General features: G+C 42.0%; 1 pseudogene; it reads left to right on the top strand.

The window, feature by feature from the left end:
• The first annotated feature begins 8751 nt into the window (after positions 1 to 8751).
• Positions 8752 to 9721, top strand: Pcbp4-ps3 (poly(rC) binding protein 4, pseudogene 3; annotated as a pseudogene).
• The last annotated feature ends 2386 nt before the right edge of the window (positions 9722 to 12107 follow it).

A 12107-nucleotide genomic window follows, 5' to 3' on the forward strand; every position in this document is an offset into this window, starting at 1 on the left:
ACTGACATGCTGCTACTCAGGCTCTGTCAGTTACCCAAGATCTATGAAGCATGAAGACACCATCTTCATATACAGGGAAAAAAGGGAGGGAGAACAAAAGCCACCAAAAATCACAATAAAAACCATTTCTTTGGCATTTACACCAGATTTTCCTCCTTGCAAACTACTAACTTCCTGGAATCTCGCACTATCCCTGTTAAGAAAATGAGCTCCAGGCTTTTGCTTCATCCCTCAAAGCCCTGTGCTAGTCTGAAGAGGGGCTCCCACATAGCACCCTCCACACATAATGGCATGTAGTGCTGTGATATGTGATCAACCTATCTCCCGTAATAAACTGTAGATTCTCAAAGAGCAGGAGCATTTGCTTCCCAAACATGCAGTTTCTTGAAAAAGGGCTATCTCCACAGAAAGCCTTGTAAATGACCCCTTAACTGAACACTAGGATGAGACCTAGATCAGGACATGGATCAATCAATAGACAGTTACATTGGTTTGTCTATGTTTATGGTAAGACATGAGGACAACCTGACGCTGTGGACTAATCCTACCTGCTGTTGCTTGGCACTGGGGACATAGATGTCCATTCTGGCTTCTTCACAGAACCTCTTTGCCTCCACATAGGATACTGGCAGTTTAGTCTGCTCCACCAGCAGTTCTCTGTTCTCATTCAGCAAAATCTTTATATTGTTCTTCAATTGAGTTTGTTCATGGAGAAGCTGGGAGTGCCAAATGCTGAACCACAAACAAAAAATGGTAAATCCCGGCCAGCTTCTATTTGCCTGTCACTCTTACAAGTACAATCATCCCTTCAAGGGTCCTCATCCCCAGACATCCCCAGAATAGAGCCACAGTATAAAAGTTAGCACCAATTACAGGACGTCAAGTCCAGAATCCACATTCCACATGAATCAAAGTACTTCGGAAAATCCTGACACTACGGCAGTTTATATAAATCAAAGAAGAAGAAATGGTCCATATGGGTGGTTATATGTTCATGGTATGCTAGAACCATCTGCAGGTAGTGGGAAAATCCCCTCTGAGGGGTGGTTGGAGACCCAATAGCTATACAATCTTTCCATGTGTTTCTCATGGATCACAGATCTTTAAATCTCCTGTCAGAGTCCTAGAGGTTCAGGGTTGATTGATATTCCCATCATGGTTCAAACCTTTTCTCTCTAGAGGATCCTTAATAGGGAAGATAACAATTGGAGTGTCTTCACTCTTCACATGTAGGACAACTGAATCCAAGAGTTATGTATCCAAGACCCTTCCCAGGAGGCAGGCTTCCTGTTAAGAGTCAGAAACTTCAGAGCTGTGACTTTAGTTCAAAGTCATATAGGAGAGAAACATTCCCTACCTAGTGCTGAGTTCTCATCTCTGTCAGTGTCTCAGCGGTAGGAACTGTTCACTTCTATGAGCTCCTTGTACCTCTCCATGGCATCACTTACTGAGTCGGTCACCATTTGCTTAGCCATCATTCTCATCTCATGTTCAGATTGACATATTGCCAATTCAACATCCAGCCTGTGTTAGGGCATGGCCCAAGGAACAAATAACCATGTGAACTCATGATTTCAGAATTAGGTGAAATGTAAAAAACAAAACAAAACAAAACAAAAAAAATCAAATTTAAGAAATGAGGGGGAGGGAAGAATGTGGCAAACACAAAGACCAGAGCAAAAACACAACAGTGAGATTCCAACAACAATTCTTTCAAGGAAATATTTCTATGGAAATCAGCAAACATTTATTTTGAAATAAGGACTCTTTGAAAGGCTGTGGAGATATGGTTCTGCAAAGACACTCTGTACTAGAGTGGGTGGAGACTGTGAAATGCCTGTTTGGGAATAACAAATGTCCAGAATTTGTTACCACATTCACCATTTCTAGGTCACAATAAACGGGCCCTTGATAGCTAAAATAAAATAAAATAAATAAAATAAAAAAATAAGTAAAGTTCAAATCAGGCAAAAAAAAAGATTATGTGAAATCAGACTATTGACTGGATTACTTAAACCCAGTTTATACCACATACTTGCTCCTTTGAACTGGGTCCTATTTGTGCTGATTAAACTTATTATCCTGGGCACAGGACAACAGAGCCAGGTTACCAATTGAAAGTAGCTGACTTTCAAGAGTTGGCCAGGTAAGCATGAAGGCATTGACTAGTTCTATAAGAAGTTTCCTCTAGTCTGTGCCACAGCCTTGGGTCCAACAGATAGTTGTGATGACATTTCTTTCGTTTTGAAAGCAGGGATTCTCAAACCTTGTTTCCTATTGTTACATGAATTCCCAGAGGGCATAATTACTTTGACAGGGGGGAGGATTTGTAACCCCTCCTTCGGTCAGGAGAGTCCTAATTACCACCAAAGTAAATAGAAAGTATGAAGTGCTCTGTTGATCCATGTGGTCTTCCACACCATCATGACCTGCAAACTGTCCATCAAACAAATCCTTAGATCCCATCAAACTCCCCAGACTCCCTGACTGTGAGCATAAAACCCACAAATACTTTCATATACATACATACCTACCCATATACAAACACAATTAGGATGTCAATTACATCAATGGAGGTGCCATAGAATCTGTGTATAATGAACAAAATCAGAGTAAAAGAGTGATGACATGCAGGCATTTCATTCCCTCACTTAGATGCAGCAAGTGTGACCAGATCCTTCCAACTATTGACAGAACCAATGCTAATCCAAGGAGATCAGGGTCAAGTACAAAGGAGGTTGACCCTATACACAGAGCACCTACATTATCTCACAAGCCAATGGCTGCCAAGGCTCCTCAAAATGCAGAATGAGAGGTGAAACTCTCTCGTGATATGAGGAAATCTTGGGTTAGCAGAGAGAGAGAACAACACTGAACAGGTTACTGGGCATAATAACTACCTGTAGTCCCAATCATCATAGATATTAAAGTCCAGGATTTGATAAAGTTCATCCCTCTCAAATTTACACTTCTGGATTTCAAATTTGAGTTCCTCCAGTTCCTTTAGACACTTCTCTTGCTTACTGATGACATCCTGTAGATAGATGAACCCAAGTGAATTTGCATATTTGATGGCCCATGGGAGGAAAAGATCATTCTGAATCCCAAAAGGAGGTTGAGGAAGAGGAAATGGTAGAGACTGGGTGAATCCCTGAAAGAGCAGAAAAGCTTTCTTGAAGCTGGATTCTTAAGCTATGTCCCTCTTCCCAACCTCTAATGCCACACACGTGCCACACTGACTATTACAGGACTCCTCACCCTGAACAGTAAATCCTGACACAGACAAACATCTGGGACATTGTTATCTCATATCAGATGCAGTGCAGATAAATCCTGGAGTTCATAATGATTAGCACCATCAAGCTCTAATCATGTGTGTCCCAGCCCAAAGTGTCTGAGAACTCAATTCATTTCTAGGGGTGCATCCTTCCTTGTTCTTGTCATCAGAGACTTATGTAACCTACAGTAATCTAGAGGATGAAGTGCTTCAACTCCCAACCATGAATGGTCACATTGTTAATCTCACAGTGCTTCCTCCTGCCATTCATTGACACTCACAATTAAAAAGCTTCCAGAAAAGAAACTGAAGGCTTACCAATTTCTGGCTTTCTCTCAAATTAATGATCAGGAACTCCTGACTCTTGGTTTGCCTTTGAGAAATCCCAATGCTCCTGCTTGTAAGGCCTAGTCTTAGAAGGCACATCTCAAACCTACCTCCTCGAGGAAGTTCCCCAACTCTGCCCAGGACTCACCAAGCCTTCCCCAGAATGATTTCATCCTTCCTGTTTTACTAGAGAGGAGGTCATCTTCCTTCTGCCTTGGTGTGGTCTCTCCTTGATCTCCACTTTCCTTCTGAAATAGCCTGAGCAGCTGGCAAAACATGCCTGTTTGTGAACCCAAAGAGAACTGAAGGAATATCCCAAAGGCAGCTGGTGTCACCACAACACTGGTGACATCACAGAAGATTCTAGAGATCTTCTAGATACAATAGATTGTCCAATGAAGGACTTACTGATGATGTCACTGGGAAGTTCTATGGCCTACCTGCTAACTAACTAACCCCAAATGGATCAATTTCTGTGGGGGCCCTATCCTCCAGTCTCTCATGTGTCACCAGGAATACCGTTTGGAAACCGCTATTCCAAAGCTAGACATTTCTCTCTGCTTCACTATAAGTCATCAATGCTTTTGTTGGGGAGAGTTGCTTACAACCCTGAATTGGATAACAGATTTTTCTTAGCACCCAAATCTCTAGGGACCATGGATGAGGGAGTTTTTTTCTTAAAAATAAATCTACCACCCGAGAAAATGCCTGTGACATACATTTCGATTCATAAGGTTTTCCCTTTTTTTGGATGCCAATATCTTTCTTCTATACCTTTCATTGTATAAAACCTGGAAATATTTGCTTACTGTGCAGTCCTTGACAGCTGACATTGTTTCCATTTACACATACAAGTATTTCACAAAATCACTGTTGTATAGTCCTAATTTTTGCAATAAAAACTTTTTCTTGGGAACATAGGGCATATATAAAATAATAAATTTCTGTACCTTTTATAATAAGTTGAAAATTCTCCCTTTCTCAAATGTAACAAGACAATTAAATTGGACATCAGTGAGCCAACAGCAACCTGGACCTTGTGTTAGCACATCGTAACCACATAGCCATCCCTTCTCCAATATCATTCTTCCTGAATTTCCAACTCCAATCATGAGGATATTGGGGGCTGCACTGTGATCTTTTTACTCATAGCAAACATAAAAATCAGGAAGATGGGCAGGGAGTGGAATGGCCTAAGTTTAGGCTAAACCTCAATTTTAATGTGTCCATAAGTTCAGGAGGGAGTCCATTTGGCATTGTCATCTGTGGCTTCTGTGTTCTTATCCTGGGTGTAGTCAATCTGTGCTACAATGCCACCTAACCTCACAGATGTCAGAGTGAAAATCATGTATGACTTTTCTGGGAAGAACTCTGCCTTTAACTACCATCTGGAGTTATACAACATCATTATGCAAAGCTCAGAAGAGAGGGATGGAGATTGTGGAGGCCTTGAAGAAGTTGAGGATCTTTTCTGATTTAGGCACATATATTTCCTGTGCAATTTTTCCCTTGCTCTTTCACTAATGATGGTTGACTTCATTCCTGGCCTGAAGTAAACTGGATTCCATGGTTTTAGATTAAGGAAGTTTCTACTTTTGAGATGACAGACCCACCAAGGGATCCCACTGCATACTGGCTCCTATTCCCAAGGAAGTTGTTCCTGCAGAATCACAGCATGGGGGCAGCAACACAGGACATCTCCAAGCTTTCTCTCCTGCAACTGCTGGAACTGTAATAGAGCTGTTTGTCTGTTTGATTGTTTGCTTTTTATTGGAAATACCTACAGTGCTTATCAGAGTTGATACATGCCTTTAATCCAGCACCCACAAGGTTCTTTTTGTTTTTATTTTTTGTTTTTTCGTTTTCGTTTTTGTTTGTTGTTGTTGTTTGTTTTTTATTTTTTTTGTAATTGTTGTCATAATTCCTGTTGTTTTCTTTTTTAATTCCCTCTACCTATTTGGTCTGTTCTTTGAATGTTATGCCCATGGTCTGCTCATTCCTATTATTCATGTCAATGATTTTATTCTTACCGTCCACACCACAGATCATCACATTATTTACTTTGAAATAAGGAAAACAAGCAGAAAGAAGAGAGTTAACTTGCATGGTCTCAGGTAACCAACACATCATGAGTGTAGGATGGTATCCCAATCTTTTGGATTACTTAAGCTCCTGTTTTTGAGATGACAGGCCTCTGCAGAAGTCTTCAGTTGGGTGGCAGAGTGCCTGGAATGGCTGAAAAAAATGGCTGTCACCTGAAGGTGAAGGTTGGCCCTTCAGTGCCTCTGTAGCCTGAGGCAGAGATCTGCCAGAAATAGGAGAGCACTTGGCCAGAGCTGCTAGGGGACTGTGCTTTGTATGAGCCTTGAGACCTGGATGAGCAGAGGCCTCCAGAGTCCTTATAAAGGGAATCAGAGCCACAAAGATGTGAGGGGAAGAATGGATCTTTGATCTGCAAGTTCTCCATTTCATTTATCTTTGCTATGTACATAGTATATATAAATGACAAGGGCATCCTACTTCATCACATCTAGTCTCTGTAGATGTTAAAGAGTTTGCTAGTATAAACATACTAGAGTTAGTACAGCAATACATCATGTCCCATTTTGTTAAAGAAGTTTATTTTATTTTTATTTATATATATTTTTCTTAGTGACTTTACATGCTGATCACTGCCCCCTTATACCTAATTACTCTCTCCCACAATCCTTCCTCAATTCTCCTGGCTCATTCTTCTCTGAGTGTATGAGGGCCAGCTATCTCAGTACTTCCACCAAAGCCAATTTACCTTTCCTGGGGGCATTGCTGAGGATGCTGGTAATGGATGCCTTGGACTTCATACTCCACTTTGCTGGCTTTGAGAAGTTGGTGCACAACTGTCTGTGAACTTGGAACTTCATCCAGATGGTACAGAAGAAGCAATTGTTAATATTCTTGACAGTATATTTCAATCAAACCTATTCCTACTAATATCCTACAATGACAAAAGTAATGGGACTATACACATCTATTCCAGGAGTTTCCAGTTCTGAGAGCAGCATAGTAGAAACCCTCAAAGCTGGCAAAGTTAAGTGAGGTCACACAGAGGAACTAAGAGCAGACTTCTGCTTTCCTAGAGGACCTCCTAAGGACTTATCATATCTATACACCCATAGCTCCATATGCACTGGACACCAGACAGTTGTTCAACGCTCATTGCTTTTTTCACTCAGTTTGCTAGAAATATTAGAAATCTCAAAAGTTAGAGAAATTTGAACATATGAATAGGTCCCAGGAATTAGTGTAAGTTCAAAACTTCTGTGACAAGAAAGAACTGATTGAGAATCCAAGAGACAAGCTGCTCTGGATATGTCTCTCAGGAGAGATCTAAATCCAGTCCCTTTTACAATGCAGTTTAGCTTCATCAAACGTGCCCAGTTTTGGTGGATATACATACGTACATACATATATACATATATATATACATATATATATATACATATATATATATATACATGCACACATACATATATACATACATAGTTACATATATACATATGTACATATATACATACATATGTATGTGTATATATATATATATGTATATATATATATATATATGGGGGGGGCACATGTAGGGCAGGTACTGAAAGGCTGTTCCTTCAGTCTTTGCTCTAAACTTTTACTCCATATCCCATCCTATGGATATTTTTGTTCCCTCTTTAAGAAGGTGTGGGAGCATCCTCATTTTGTTTATCATTCTTCTTGAGCTTGCTGAGGTCTACAGATTGCATCTTGGGTAATTCCAGCTTTTGAGCTAATATCCACTTATCAATGCATGCATACCAAGTGGATTTTTCTGTGATTTGGTTATCTCACTCAGGATATTTTCTAGTTTATTCCATTTGCCTGTGAATTTCATGAATCATCTCCATTATGTAGATGTACCACATTTTTTGAATGCATTCCTCTGTTGAAGGGCATCTGGGTTCTTTCCAGCTTCTGGCTATTATGAATAAGGCTGCTATGAACATAGTGGAGCATGTGTCTTTGTTGTATGTTGGAGCATCTTTTGGGTCTATGCTCAGGACAGGTATAGCTGTGTGCTCAGATAGTGGAATGTCCAATTTTCTGAGGAACGTCCAGACTGATTTCCAGAATGGTTGTACCAGTCTGCAATCCCAGCAACAATGGAGGAGTATTCTTCCTCCTCATCCTCGACAGCATCTGTCGTCACCTGAGTTTTTGATCTTAGCCATTCTGACTGGTGTGAGGTGGAATCTCAGGGTTGTTTTGATTTGTATTTCCCTGGTGACTAAGAATGTTGAACATTTTCTTTAGGTGCCTTTCGGCCATTCAATATTCCTCAGCTGAGAATGTTTTGTTTAGCTCTGTATCCTATTTTTAACAGGGTTATTTGGCTCTCTGGAGTCTAACTTCTTGAGTTCTGTGTATATTTTGGATATTAGTCCTCTATTAGATGTAGGATTGGTAAAGATTTTTTCCCATTCTATTGGTTGCCATTTTTGTCCTATTGACAGTGTCCTTTGCCTTACAGAAGCTTTGCAGTTTTATGAGGTCACATTTGTCAATTCTTGATCTTAGAGCATAAGCCATTGGTGTTTTGTGCAGGAAATTTTCCCCAGTGCCCATGTGTTCGAGACTCTTTCCCACTTTTTTCTATTAGTTTGAGTGTTTCTGGTTTGATGTAGGTCCTTGATCCACTGGGACTTAAGCTTTGTACAGCATGATAATAATGGTTCGATTTGCATTCTTTTACATGCTGACCTCCAGCTGAACCAGCACCATTTGTTGAAAATGCTATCAGGCCATTCAATATTCCTCAGCTGAGAATGTTTTGTTTAGCTCTGTATCCTATTGTTGAAAAGGCAGTCAGGACTGAGATGAAATCTGCAGAGAGCTCAGAGAGCTCAGCAGAAGAGCTGGGGGGAAAGGACAAGCCTAGTGAGAGACACACAGGGAAGTTCCTGGGCCCCTGCTGATGTCACTTGCAGTTGTGAGTGGCCACCTTTCCCAGAGACAATGTAGGATTGAGTGGCCCAGCCACCTTGCCTCTGCAGCCACTGCAGAACAGCCCCAGCAAGAGCCAGCTGAACCACAGCATGGACACACTCCCAGGCCACTGTGGCCCAGCCCTGCCTGACAGGATGAGCAGTTCAGATGTGGGGGCTGGAGGAGGAACCAGAACTTAGTATCACCCTCACCCATCGGATGCTGATGCATGGGAAGGAGGTGGGCAGCATCATTGGGAAGAAGGGAGAGAATGTAAAGTGAATCCCGGAACATAGCAGTGCCAGGATCACCATCTCCAAGGTCTCCTCCCCTGAGCGAATTACTACCATCACTGGCTCCACAGCTGCTGTCTTCCATGCAGTTTCCATGATGACCTTCAAGCTGGATGAGGATCTTTGTGCTGCTCCTGCAAATGGTGGCAGTGTCTCCAGACCTCCAGTGACCTTGCACCTTGTCATCGATGCCAGCCAGTGTGAATCACTGATTGGGAATGCAGGTACCAAAATCAAGGAGATCCGAGAGACAATAGGAGCCCAGGTGCAGGTGGCAGGGGACCTGCTTCCAAATTCCACAGAGTGTGCTGTCACTGTGTCTGGGGTGCCTGAAGCCATCATCTTGTTTGTGTTTCAGATCTGTGCTGTTTTCCTGGATTCCCCTAGGTACTGTTCTCTCCACTAACCAGGGTTTCTCTATCCAGGGTCAGCATGGAGCAGTGACCCCTGCAGAGGTCACCAAGATCCAGCAGATCTCAGGCCATGCAGGCCTTTGCATCACCCAGTGTGGTGCCAGGACTGGATCCCAGAACACAGACCAGCTTGCAGTAGTTTCTGGTTCCCAATGATCTGATTGGCTGTGTGATCTGGCGCCAGGGCAGCAAGATCAGCGAGATCCGGCAGATGTCAGGAGCACACATAAAGATCGGGAACAAAGCAGAGGGTGCTGAGGAGCGTCATGTGACCATCACTGGCTCACGGGTCTCCAATGCCCTGGCTCAGTACGTCATCACTGCTTGGACCACCGCCAGGCTTGGCGGCCTACACTGCCAAAATGGCAGCGGCCAATAGGAACAAGAAAGCTGAAAGGCAGAAATTCTCCCCCTACTGAGGCACAGGTGAGGCCAGGCAGGACCGCCAGCAGGGGCTGCCTCTACATCCTATCTGCCCAAGGAGACTCCACCACAGGGTCTCAAGCGCCAGTAATGCCAGACGCATGGATGCACCCCCTATCCTGCCGGGTCTTTGGAGATCCTCCTCAGAGAGGGGACAGTTTCTGGCCCAGGGTTCTAGGATTTTGGCAGCCCCAGAGAAGGGGCTCCACCCCTTCAGACCTATGCTTGGATGCAGGGAGTGGCTGGGGCCTCCCCAGTGCAGTGCGTGGGAGGGGCTACACCATCCTGTCCATCCCTTAGGGCTTCTTCCTGCTGCCCCAGTGGGAATTGAAGGAGAGTGAAGGGTGGCTGGGGCCAAGCTTCTCTTCATCCCCTGAAGATACTGCTGCTTGCACTGATACCCTTTTGACTGGAATAGACAGGCTGGGCTGGTTGGGGGTTTGGGGGTGGAGGCAACCCTAAGAGAGGGCTCTGCCTATAGCAGAGGGTGCGGCCTGGGGGCAGGGACCCAGTTCTCAGCAGCAGACACTCTGTGCAGTTCTTTCAATCCCCATTTTTGAATAAATATTCTCAGTGACAAAAAGGGGGGGGGGAGAGAAAAGAAAATGCTATCTTTCTTTCATAGGATGGTTTTAGATCCTTTGTCAAAGATCAAGTGACCATAGGTATGTGAGTTCAATTCTGGGTCTTCAATTCTGTTCCACTGATCTATCTGCCTTTCTCTGTACCAATACCATACAGTTTTTCTGACTATTGCTCTGTAATACTGCTTGAGGTCAGGGATGGTGATTCCCCCAAAAGTTCTTTTATTCTTGAGTATACTTTTTGCTGTCGTGTGTTTTAGGTTATTCCAAATGAATTTGCAAATTACTCTATCTCTATAAAGAATTGAGTAGGAATTTTGATGGGGATGGCATTGAATCCATAGATTGCTTTTGGCAAAATGGCCAGTTTTTACCATATTCATCCTGCCAATCCATGAGCATGTGAGATCTTTCCATCTTCTGAGATCTTCTTCATTTTCTTTCTTCAGAGACTTGAAGTTCTTGTCATACAGCTCTTTCACTTGCTTGGTTAAAATCACACCATGATATTTTATATTATTTGGGACTATTGTGAAAGGTATCATTTCCCTAATTTCTTTCTCAGCCTGTTTATCCTTTGAGTAGTGGGAAGCTACTGATTTGTTGGAGTTAATTTTATAAGCTGACAGTTTGCTGAACTTGTTGATCGGGTTAAGTAATTCTCTGGTGGAACTTTTGGGGTCATTTAAGTATATTACCTTTTATCTTCAAATATTGATATTTTGACTTCTTCCCTTCCAATCTGTGTCACTTTGACCTTTCGTTGTCTGATTGCTTTGTAAAGGATTTCAAGTACTATAATGAATAAGTAAGGAGAGAGTGGGCAGCCTTGTCTAGTCCCTGATTTTAGTGGTATTACTTCAGGTTTCTCTCCATTTAGTTTGATGTTAGCTACTGGTTTATTGTGTATTGCTTTTACTATTTCTGGATATGAACCTTGAATTCATGTTCTTTCCAGGATTTTTAACATGAAGGGGTGTTGCATTATGTCAAATGCTTTCTCAACATCTAATGAAATATTCATGTGGTTCTTATCTTTGCGTTTGTTTATATAGTGGATTACATTGATGAATTTCCATATATTAAACCATCCCTGAATCCCTGGGATGAAGCCTACCTGATCATGATGGATGACCATTTTGATGTGTTCTTGGATTTTGTTTTCAAGAATTTTATTGAGTATTTTTGCATGAGTATTCATAAAGGAAATTGGTCTGAAGTTCTGTTTCTTGGGTCTTTGTGTGATTGAGGTATAAGAGAAATTGTGAATTCAGAGAAGGTATTTTGTAGTGCTCTGTCTGTGTCTGTTTTGCGGAATAGTTTGAACAGTATTGGTATGACGTCTTCTATGAAGGTCTGATAGAATTCTGCACTAAACCCATCTGGTCCTGGGTCTTTTTGGATGGGAGACTTTTAATAACTGCTTCTATTTCGTTAGGAGCTATGGGGTAGATGGTTTATTTGTTTCTGATTTAACTTTGGTACCTGGTATCTGTCTAGAAAATTGCTCATTTCCTCCACATTTTCCAGTTTTGTTGAATATAGACATTTAAGGAAGTATCTGATGATGTTTTTAATTTCCTCATATTCTGGTGTTATGTCTCACTTTTCATTCCTGATTTTGTTAGTTTGGGTACTATCTCTGTGACCATTGGTTAGTCTGGCTAAGAGTTTATCTATCTTGGTGATTTTCTCAAAGAACCAGTTCCTGGTTTTGTTGGATATTTGTATAGTCCTTTTTGTTTCTACTTAGTTATTTCAGTCCTGAATTTGATTACTTCATTCCGTATACTCCTCT

This window comes from Rattus norvegicus, chromosome 16 (genome assembly GCF_036323735.1).
Source record: "Rattus norvegicus strain BN/NHsdMcwi chromosome 16, GRCr8, whole genome shotgun sequence".
NCBI lineage: Eukaryota > Metazoa > Chordata > Mammalia > Rodentia > Muridae > Rattus > Rattus norvegicus.